Source organism: Pelobates fuscus, chromosome 1 (assembly GCF_036172605.1).
Source record: "Pelobates fuscus isolate aPelFus1 chromosome 1, aPelFus1.pri, whole genome shotgun sequence".
NCBI lineage: Eukaryota > Metazoa > Chordata > Amphibia > Anura > Pelobatidae > Pelobates > Pelobates fuscus.
This window is the reverse complement of record NC_086317.1, coordinates 34,257,415-34,268,387: the sequence shown is the minus strand read 5'-3', so window position 1 is coordinate 34,268,387 and position 10,973 is coordinate 34,257,415.

Below are 10,973 nucleotides of genomic sequence, written 5' to 3'. Positions count from 1 at the left end.
TAGAGTGTTGAAGTTTGCCTACGCAAGGGCTAGGGTAATAGCTGTACACAGCTCACCATACAAAAGTTGGATAGTAATTCTCTCTCTTTCTGTGTTTTTCATGTTCTGTCTTTTTCCTTATTGTCTGTCTGTCTGTCTTTCTTTCTGTCTCTCTGTAGATACATAGATATTTCTGTATTTCTATATTCGTTGTACACGGCCATATCCTCTCTGTTAACAGCTTCCTGTACGAGTCGTACATTGAGCAAGGGTTTAGCATGTGTGATGGGGACAGATATGGGTCAATAATGTCCATTTCAACAACTATTTCATAATCTCCTGTTGTGCTGTGTCTTTTTTTGACAGCAGAAGAAAGCTTGTAGAATGGCTCAGCTCTTTCTCTGCAAGATGTTTCCTGACTGTGCAGACACACGCTGCCTGGGAAGACGCAATGCGACCTCTGCTTCAGAGGAGATAAACCCTTTATTCAAGGCAGTGTCTCCTGAGGCTGGATAAGACGCTATCATGATATCACATCATTTACAGTACTTTGTTCTTCTTTTCAAGTCTTATCAGGCACTAGTCAAGTCGCCATCTCACCCACCATATGTTGGCTGAGAAGCTGACTTTGCGGCCTTGTCTATTTTACATCAAATTAAGGGATAGGCATGGAGACTCCTATAACTCTCAGCCTGTTGTTCTATGCTCTCTCAACAGCATTCCAGCTGCTATAGGAATACACATCTCACAATGCTCAGCTGGCCAAAACAAATCCTGTATCTTGGAGGAAATTAAATGGTGTTTACGACTACTACTTACTACTACACCTGTGATTGGTGTTACTAATCACTACAATGAGACTAATTTAACATTTTCCACTTTCCTTCGCTAATCGATTCATGCCCAACCTGTGAATATATGTCACGTAGGAGTCTACAGTTTGATCTTCCAGACCTGGTTATACATTCTCAAGTTTTTATTTTCAAAAAGAAATTCAAATCTACTTAAAAAAAAACATATTCACCCGTAACATTCCAATTAATTCCGTTGATGAATCTGACGTATAGTGTACTGGTCTGTCTCTTTAAATGTCTGAGCATGGGAGAGTGATAAAAGTGTTCTATTGGTTAGCCATTCAAAACACTGCTTCGAAATGACCTGTTCTGTACCTCCATTCCCCCCGAGAACAAACAATATATGAAAGTAAAAACTTCCAGTATTGGCCTAGAAACAGAAAAGATGCTTGAAAACCAATGCCTTTATTTAAGTAAATTTATAAAAGATTGTTACTGTCCTTCAGGTAACCCAATGTGTGAAAAGGGGCAGGGTATTTAAATCCCCCAAAACAACAGGTTGCCTTAGACCTTTTAGCCATTGGCCACCATATTAATATCCCCTTCTAATATTCTAAGGTATAAAACTTCCATTTTTACTCAATATTTCACCAAGTCACGTAGTTAATTCCCTAAAGTGTGAATTGTTGGAAATTCCTGGTGAATTTAAATTTTTCTCCAAAATAGCCAAAATTGGAAAAATTCTTCAAGTCCAATTTGTTTTCAATTCAGCCACTTGGGCCTAAAATCCAAATTCTGGATTCAGAAAATTCCTGAAAACTAAATAACTTGGTTCAGAATAAAATTTTACCGTACACGAAAGACTCTTTAAATCCCCAATGTGAAAATATTATCAGTTGACAATTGACATTTTTTGTTTTTATTTTTCTCACTATGATGCCATTTCGGAATCTTATGAAATACACTTGACCTGAATTTACCCGTTAGTGTGGCATTCTGTGTATGTTGTGTATTTGGAACCCACAATCCTCTTTCTATACCACGTTTGGTTTGTGGCATGCCACACAGCTTTCCCCATGACCAGCAGTTAAAGTCATTTTCTGATAGTACCGTGCAGCATTGCCCTATTAGCTGTAACGAGAACCTGCAGATTTCAAGACAGAGGAAACACTTGTGAAATCTCTTGCGTTAGTGATTGACTTGAAAAATTAACCCCATCCACTACCAGATTTGTATAAACACAACTGCAAAGCTATGTTTCAGCACTACAGAATCATGTCTACATGATAGATACTCTTTCAAAATATTCCCTTGTTATGTCTAGGCATCTTGCAGAGTATTGGCCCTTGGAGCTGTGGCTCTCAGTATACTACAGCTTCTTTACAGTTGAAGGTTGATGCAGTCACCAAAACAACTTAAGCTTAGTGAAGCAGTATTGATGTATAGAGGGTTCCTCTGAAGTTTCACTTCTCAATTCTCTTACAATTAGGAGTTAAATAACTTTGGTTTCTGTAGCCCTAGTCATACCTTCCCTTGCTGTGACTGACACAGCCTGCATGAAAACAATTGTTTAATTTTCAATCAGATGTTAACTTACTTTATACATTTGTATCTCCTGCTCTGTAAATTGAACTTTAATCACACACAGGAGGCTCCTCCTGCTAGCTATTAACAGAGCAGGAGACAAGAAAGCCTAAATTAAACGGACTGTGCAATAAAGGAAGTGTAAATATCAGATGGCTCTTTACAGGAAGTGTTTAGGAAGGCTGTGTAAGTCTCATGCAGGGAGGTGTGACTAGGACTATATAAAAAAAGTGATTAACCCCTAAAAGGCAGTGAATTGAGCAGTGAGACTTCAGGGGCATGATCTATACACCAAAACTGTCAGTTTGAAGTTTTGAGTCAATCAAGCTGCAAATGATTGAAAATACATAAGCAAACATGCGCTTAGAGGTTAACAAGAATATTCACTTCTGTCTCATCAAAGGTGTAGCCCTTTAGCTGAAAGCATCAAGGTGAATTGTTCAAAGACATTTGTCTGGATGCGGCAGGTGAACTTACACTTTAATTGTCATTGCAGTGGTACTAAAAGTCTTGGTTATTTAAAAGTGTATATTGTGTTAACAATAGTGTGCAGGTAACGTGATCTTCCTTTGTTTATACATTGGGGATGAATATGAATATGCCAGTTACGCGTCTCAAGAATAGTAGCAATATACTATTCTTATATTCTTACAAACATAGAAATACGCACAATTATATATACAGAAGGCAGTATGGCTGAAAGAACACCACTCCACCAACAGTAATCATACTTCGCATTCCTTAAATCTTTTTTAGCTTATGAACATAAACTCTTTGGCTGATGATGATGCATCCAGTCATGTAACCCAATCAACAGCGGAAACACAGCTTCATGTCAGTGCAATACACTGTTAACTGATATGTCAGAAAATCAATTAATTACTTTTAAGTAGCAGTTAAAAGTATCCACACAATTCCTTCATTTGAATTATTAAAGAAAGCAAGGCTGAGTTTTTCCCCAAACAGAAACTCTGTCTTAGAAGAAAGTGCAAAACGTTGCTTCTGCCCTGGAGCCCAATTAAGAATATTGAATAGGCTTCAGGGGCTCAAAAAAAAGGGCAGACAAATGCAAATCGAAGACAAACAACGGTGTGAAGCTACCATAGTGTTTATATGATTCCAAGAGACACACTAGCACTAAAAACACTCGCGTGTTCTGTTTTAAATATTTTCTGTAAAAAGTTTATTTTCGTTTCATTTCGATCAGATCGTGCAATGTGTCTGCTTCCTCTCTTATAAAGCCAAATCTTATCTTATGTTAGAACTTTATCATTCTAAACAGAGATCACGTGCTGGAGGGGACCTTCGCATATAACAACATACCAATAAAACTATTTTAGTATTTCTAATGTTTACAGAAACCAGGGAAAGAAAATAGGTGACATTGGTGCAGTGAAAGAAATTGACAAACGAGAAATTTGTGAAGATGACATAAATCTATCTTGTGATGTCACAGACATTGGTGAAATTTGGGTGTTACAACACAGATCAAATCTATTTCTCACTAAACACTTAATTATGTAAACAGTGACAAAGATGGCCAAAAGTTAAATCCTCAACTGTTGCCCAACTCTTATGATGCTTTGCCTGCTAGAGATCTACCTTTTGCCCATCCTTGCAGGGTTGTATTTGTGAACAGTGTTTGTTCATTCCAATGTAAACATGTTGTTGTATGTGGGTGTTTGAATAAACGTGTGCATTTGTGTGTAGTGTTGCCATTTGAATACACATTTGTGTGTTTGAATAGAGAGGTGTATTTTGGTTTTGTTGTGATCTAGGCATGACAAAACTCGGGCACCCCGCTACCCCCCCTCCAATCTAAATTTCTCTGCATGTTTAAAACCAACACCCTCTTTGCCTGACAGGCACACAGCCTCACTGATGCATTCACTGACATACTTTCACTGACAGATACACACATCACACATCACACATACACTCACTGACAGACACACATACACACTCACTGACAGAAATGCATACGCACTCACTGACAGACGCACACATTCACTGACAAACACACATACACTAGTTGACAGATACACACACTGGCAGACACACATATACACACTGACAGACACACTCTCAGTGACAGACGCATACACACTGACAGACACACATACACACACTGACAGGCACATATACACACTCACTGACAAACACATATACACTCTCACTGATATACACACACTTAGTGATAGACACACACACTCTTTGACAGACCCTCATACACACTCACTAACAGACACACACACACACACACACACACAATGTATTTATGTTTTTAAATTCCAATCCATCCAGGATCCAGCCTCCCTACCTTTGGGAGTGCTGGAGTGCATTCTCTATTTCCCTGGGGATCCTTTCAGTGCCGGGCGCTCACTGGAGGCGTGCTCAGCTCCCCCGCCCTCCGCTCAGTGATGCCGGGCCAGAGTGACATCATATTCCAGCTGGGTGTGCGAGGGAGCAGGAAGAGTTCAGAGGGACAGCGCTCCTTTGCTGTCTGCCTCCAACATGAGCAGATGCCAGCCTCGGGGGAGGCCCTAAGGTGGGCCCCCAAGGTGGGCCCCCCAGGTTAGGAGGCTGACAAGGCATATGCCAGGGTGTTTGAAGGTGTTTTTTTTTGCTGCCCCCTGAAAGTACCGTCCAAGGCAATTGCCTTGTCATCCTCGTGCTAAATACAGCGCTGGGTGTGTTTGTATGTAGTTTTAGTATTTGAATGCAGGTGTGCACCACATCCTTGTGGGCCCAGGTGCACCGGCTGCACTGCCTGTAGTTTGCTAGTGAGTGTGAAGCAAACCACAAACTTTAGGTCAAAATATCATATAGCCACATATTGGTAATTTAAAGAGAAATGTAATTTGGCGCATAACTTATTATGCATTGCTCACCTTGGTGGCAGATTTATATAAGGTAATGAGGGATTTGGAAAGGGTCACTTTAAGCACAATAACCACTTCATCTTAGTTAAGTGGTCATTGTGCAAAGGCCCTGCTTCTGCAAAGAGTCTTTTTAAAAATGTTTTATTGTGGAGATACATTTGTTTTTTTCTGTGCATAGGCCCACCTCCTGCTGCTTGGTTCACAGGCACTTCAGCTGTCAACACCTTTATACAGAAGAGAGAAGTACTGGTGCTTGATTGCTGAACCTACTAGGTAAAAACACACCAAATATCTAATCAAACTGAGTGCAACAAGTTGCCTGTTCCTGCTGGATTGCAACTCTTATCATGCATAGTAAGATTCTGGTTGAGCTTAGTGGGAGTTAAAATATACATCTGACGCAATGGGATAGTGAGGCGACCTCTTGCTAAACAGCTATTATATGCCTATATAATTCCAATCAACTTCATCCAGTGATAAGATTTTTAGTCCACAACAGCTTTAAGATTATTTTAATGGACAAATAAAAATAATGACACTTGATATTACTACAGCCCTAAAAGTATACAAACCCCTAAATCTCAGTGCAACTACCCATTATCTAATATACACTTTGGACTGGAGATTTGATCTCAGTGCTTGTCTATGAGAGGGATTTGATTGGACAATATCCAGCACAAACAAAGATTTGCAAATAGCAAGTGGCTTTTAATGAGCTGCAGAGAACAGTTCTTTTACCAAATAAACGAGTCTTTCAGATTATTGAATGAGCCTTTCAGATTATTGAACGAGTCTTTCCAATTATTGAATGAGTCTTTCAGATTATTGAATGAGTCTTTAGATTATTGAACGAGTCTTTCCAATTATTGAATGAGTCTTTCAGATTATTGAATGAGTCTTTCCAATTATTGAATGAGTCTTTCCAATTATTGAATGAGTCTTTCAGATTATTGAATGAGTCTTTCCAATTATTGAATGAGTCTTTCCAATTATTGAATGAGTCTTTCAGATTATTGAATGAGTCTTTCAGATTATTGAATGAGTCTTTCAGATTATTGAATGAGTCTTTGGTAACGAATGCTCTTTGCGCATCTTGCAGAGTCTGTTGGTATCTTTCATTGAAGATCCTCCGTATTGCTAAACATCTTAATCAACTGAGGAAGTAGAGACTCAAAACAGAATTTGAAAGATAAGAGCCATTTTTAGCCAGATTACACTACTTCTGCAATCAGGACGTATTTGCAAACAGGAGAAATGTAATCCTGTATTTTAACTTCAAGAGGTTTTTTAACTAAAGATCAAATTCTAGTTAACTGAAATCTGAATTGCAACATTTAGCCAAAAAATAGTCTTAGCTCTACTATTTTTGCCTAAATCTTTAAATGTTGTTTCAGTTCACCCCAATTATGTGTTTAGTGAATAAAAACTTAAACAAGTTTCCCAACACACTTAGATATTCAATTTAGCTTCTTTGACTTAAAGGGAAACGATACACAAACAAATTCATATATTTATTGTAATGCATATGGCTGCAAAAATAATAAGAAAAATGTGCATTTCTTAGAATTTGCACAAATATTTTCTGAACTCTAAACACATACTTTTTCACTTTCTGCAGAAATTTTATTTATTTTTCTGACAGATGGGGACGCCCATTGGAATAATCGTGATGGTAGCAAACATATAATATTATAAATAACCATTTACAATGATCAGATCCAGATGGCACAGATTTTGGAAATGGATGTGGTTAGGTATTATAGGTTCATGTTGTCCTCTGTTTTACAAAGTAATTCAAATTGTTCATGGCATTTTACATGAACATAAAGAATCATGTAGAATTTTATAATAAAGGGTATGCAAACCAGCGACTACACAAAACGCTAACTACTAATAAATGTGCTAAAAATATTAAAAAATATATATATATACTCAAAATCAATTGGATGGCATCTCTGTTTCCCTTAGTCCTATATTTCAGGAAGATAAAAGATTAGAAGATAGAAAAAATAGCGACAAATACAGACATACAGCCATTGCTAAAGAAATACAAAATGCCACATAATAGTGCAATATAATTTACAACAACCAAATATTAAGTTATAATTTTATAATCGTCGTATTTGGCAGTTGTTAATTGTACTGCACTATTACATGTCAATAATATGGCAATGGTATTTCTTTATTTGCCGCTATTTTTTATCTTCTTTTTTTTATCTTCTAGAATGGCTGTATGTCTATTTTTCATGTTTTCTATATTAAAGTGTATGTTGGATATCTATAATAATTTCTGTGTGCAACATTAAACTTTTTGTGTACATTTACCATTGACCAAGTGGCAGATTAAGGACTGGCACACAGTTCATTAGCATAAAATGCCTTATTCTACTTATTCTACAAGCAATGTTACTTTTTTTTTCAGGAACAATTTCAGGTTTTCTTTCAACATAATCTATATTAAAGGTTTAACTATTACAAACACTGTAAAAAAACACAAGGTGGTAACATTAACTAATTTTCTTCAAAGTGATTGGCAAAACAGCGACCACCTGAACCCATTTTTTGTGTACTGGAAAGTAATGTGCACATGTATACTTCATTTCAGTATGCATGGATGACACCATTTTTATAGAAATATAATATATTTCTCGATTTTGGATAATGAACAGGAAAAGCATTAAAAAAAATCAGTTATGGAATAATAAAGGTAAAGAATAGAAAACACTTTGACTGTCATGGAAATTTGGGTAATTTAAGGCAGACAAAGACCTATGTGAGGATCCTCTGCTTTGTATCTGTTTTACACAAAACTTGTCAAACACATTAAGAAAATTTAAATATATACAAAGAAAATAGTTAACCAGGAAGGCATGGCCAGGTGCCTGCTGGGAAATATATATTCAGAGCAAGAACTCCTATGTAATCACACAATAGTTAAAACAATGATGGCTAACCTCAGCAACCTACAGAGCTTAGCATCGTGGGTAATGTAGTTCAGAATCCACTGTGTATGCAAATTAGCTATCATTACCTTACAGATTGCTGAAACAAAAACCTATAAAAATGCCATGCAGACCAAGAGGTCTATGTTGAAAATCATATGATTCGAACAAAAAAAATGTTGAAAAACATTTCACATCATTCTCTGCCGGCCCATAAATATCTGGGCTGCCCAGTTTTGTCCCTCTAGGTCAACAGGTGGAGGGCCAAGAATGGACAGCTCTGATAAATACAGTTTGTAATGCTTCACTGGGTAATGTAAAGCAAAAGTGCACTTTAAAGATGCTTTCTAAATCATATTCATTATTTTAGTTTTACTTTGTAAATGATCGCATTTTAAGACGGAGGCGATAGTTTAAATATAAAATGTTAAAATAGGTAAATTGGGAAAGGCATAGGCTGTTAAGTATGTGGCTGAAATGAAAAGACTGCCTATGAATAATTAAGGCCACTTGATAGATGGGAGAAACAATCCAGAATTTGCTGAAGTCATTGATTGATTTTCTGACACAAGCGGTGAGAAGAATTGAAAGCCACCGCTCGGAGACAGGGGTGTCAGATATACAATGTGCTGCCAAGTCCGATGATCCCATTCAGTTACCAACCTCGTGGTTCATTCTGTATTAACAAAAATATATACACTCTAAACAGAGCACAACTCCAACAATGAACCAGCACTAATGATACATCTGCATCTGTATAGGTCAATTCACAGCATCTATCTATCTATCTATCTATCTATCTATCTATCTATCTATCTATCTATCTATCTATCTATCTATCTATCTGTCTGTCTGTCTGTCTGTCTGTCTGTCTGTCTGTCTGTCTGTCTGTCTGCCTGTCTGTCTGTCTGTCCGTCTATCCGTCTGTCTATCCGTCTGTCTGTCTGTCTGTCTGTCTATCTATCTATCTATCTATCTATCTGTCTGTCTGTCTGTCTGTCTGTCTGTCTGTCTGTCTATCTATCTGTCTATCTATCTATCTATCTATCTATCTATCTGTCTGTCTGTCTGTCTGTATACATCATTTCTGCTAAAATCTATAAATTGCTCATAAAGTTGGAATTTAACTTAGGATAATGTTTTACTGCACAGCAAAATATGTTTCAAAATTCTCCCTTGGCTTATTGAATTTCTGTCTATGCAATCTGATCCCCATGTAGACCAAGTTCGTATTTGTATCTCGATCTAAATGTCTTCTAAAGTTTCAATCGAAGATGACATTTTGATAGCTGCAGTAAGTGACTGCTTTTCCTCATCTGTAAAATGGCTGTATAGTGTTTACTTCCAGTCTTGCATTTTAGGTGTAAAGTTGGGAAGCAAACACTATCATTGCACAGTCACAATGATACAGACGGCCAATAAAAGGGGAACAGCCACAGATCTGGAAATTACATCATTTTATAAATCTTTGAAAATTAGCTCTAGCTAGTGTTTGTTTGTTTGTGTCAAGTGATGATCTGTTTTCTTTTAAAAGTGTATTAAAGATTTCTATAAGTAGATGGAGTAAATAAATACATTTTTTTGAAATGGTTAAAATTAAATAGTAAAATTAACCCAATGTGAAACAAATTTATATACAGTGGTGCTCGTGTACAAAGGTGTATTCATCAACAGGTATATAATAGGTAAGTAGATAGTATCGTCAAATAATCACCAGCTACGGCGGTAACGCAAAGCCTTGCTCTTCATAAAGGTAAGTCTATATTTCCTCTACTACCTGTTCACAATGGTATATACAGAACAGGTAGAGGACAGGAACATGAATAGCTAAATGCTAGTTGTTCTTGAGTGTGGTGAATACTATCTTATTAAAAATCATCAACAGTAGATATAGAAAACTACCTGTTGAGGGATCATAATGTACAATAACTGCAGTTACATAAAGGTATACCCATGCATGCGTCTGTGCCAGGGTAAATGTCTCTATGTATCGGTCAAGCAACGGAATGTTAATAACGGGAGAAAGGGGGGTAATCTACTAAATCCTTAGTCAGAGCAAAAGTTATGTTAAACCATACGTAAGTCACTATATAGTTATCTGACTGTATGGAAGGAGGTTACACAATGCCTCCATGGGTGCTTTCTAATTACTAACGAATAATGTTCATTGGAAATGCCAGTGTTAGATAACAGACTGATGGTGCTAATAAAGCAGGAAGGTTTGTGAAGAATCAAATTCGATCCATATTACTCGAAAAATCGCTCAGCACCTTCCTTCTCATGCCTTAGCAGGCATCTAATGCTAGTGATACACTCGATGTCAGGCACTCAGTAACTTACTACCCGTGGCTTCAAGGGCTCCTATTAGTAACCCCCCCTTCAATCACAGGAAAGCAAGTGCTAAAGTAAATACATTCTGTGCTACCAGATTAAGAAGATACATCTGAAACTTTCCTCCCGATCCTTCAAGGGCACCTATTGGTTATCCCACTCCCGACTAGTAGCACATGATCCCTATAGAAACAAGAATCATCATTCCATAAGTGAGTGAATGAATAAAAATAAGCGCGGTGGCAAGTCCGTATGCTGCCAGAAGATCAATCAAGACAGCACTAAGAAGACCCCTGACACGCGCGTTTAGCAATTTCCCTCATAACCCAGTTTAGTATTTCCTCATTTCTTAATTATGACCGACAGGTACGAAGGGCAAAGGAGCTAAGATGAGGGAGCTTCATTCCAGGATAAGTTAATACACCTTTTGTTTTTCACATCTAAAAAAAACACATATTAGT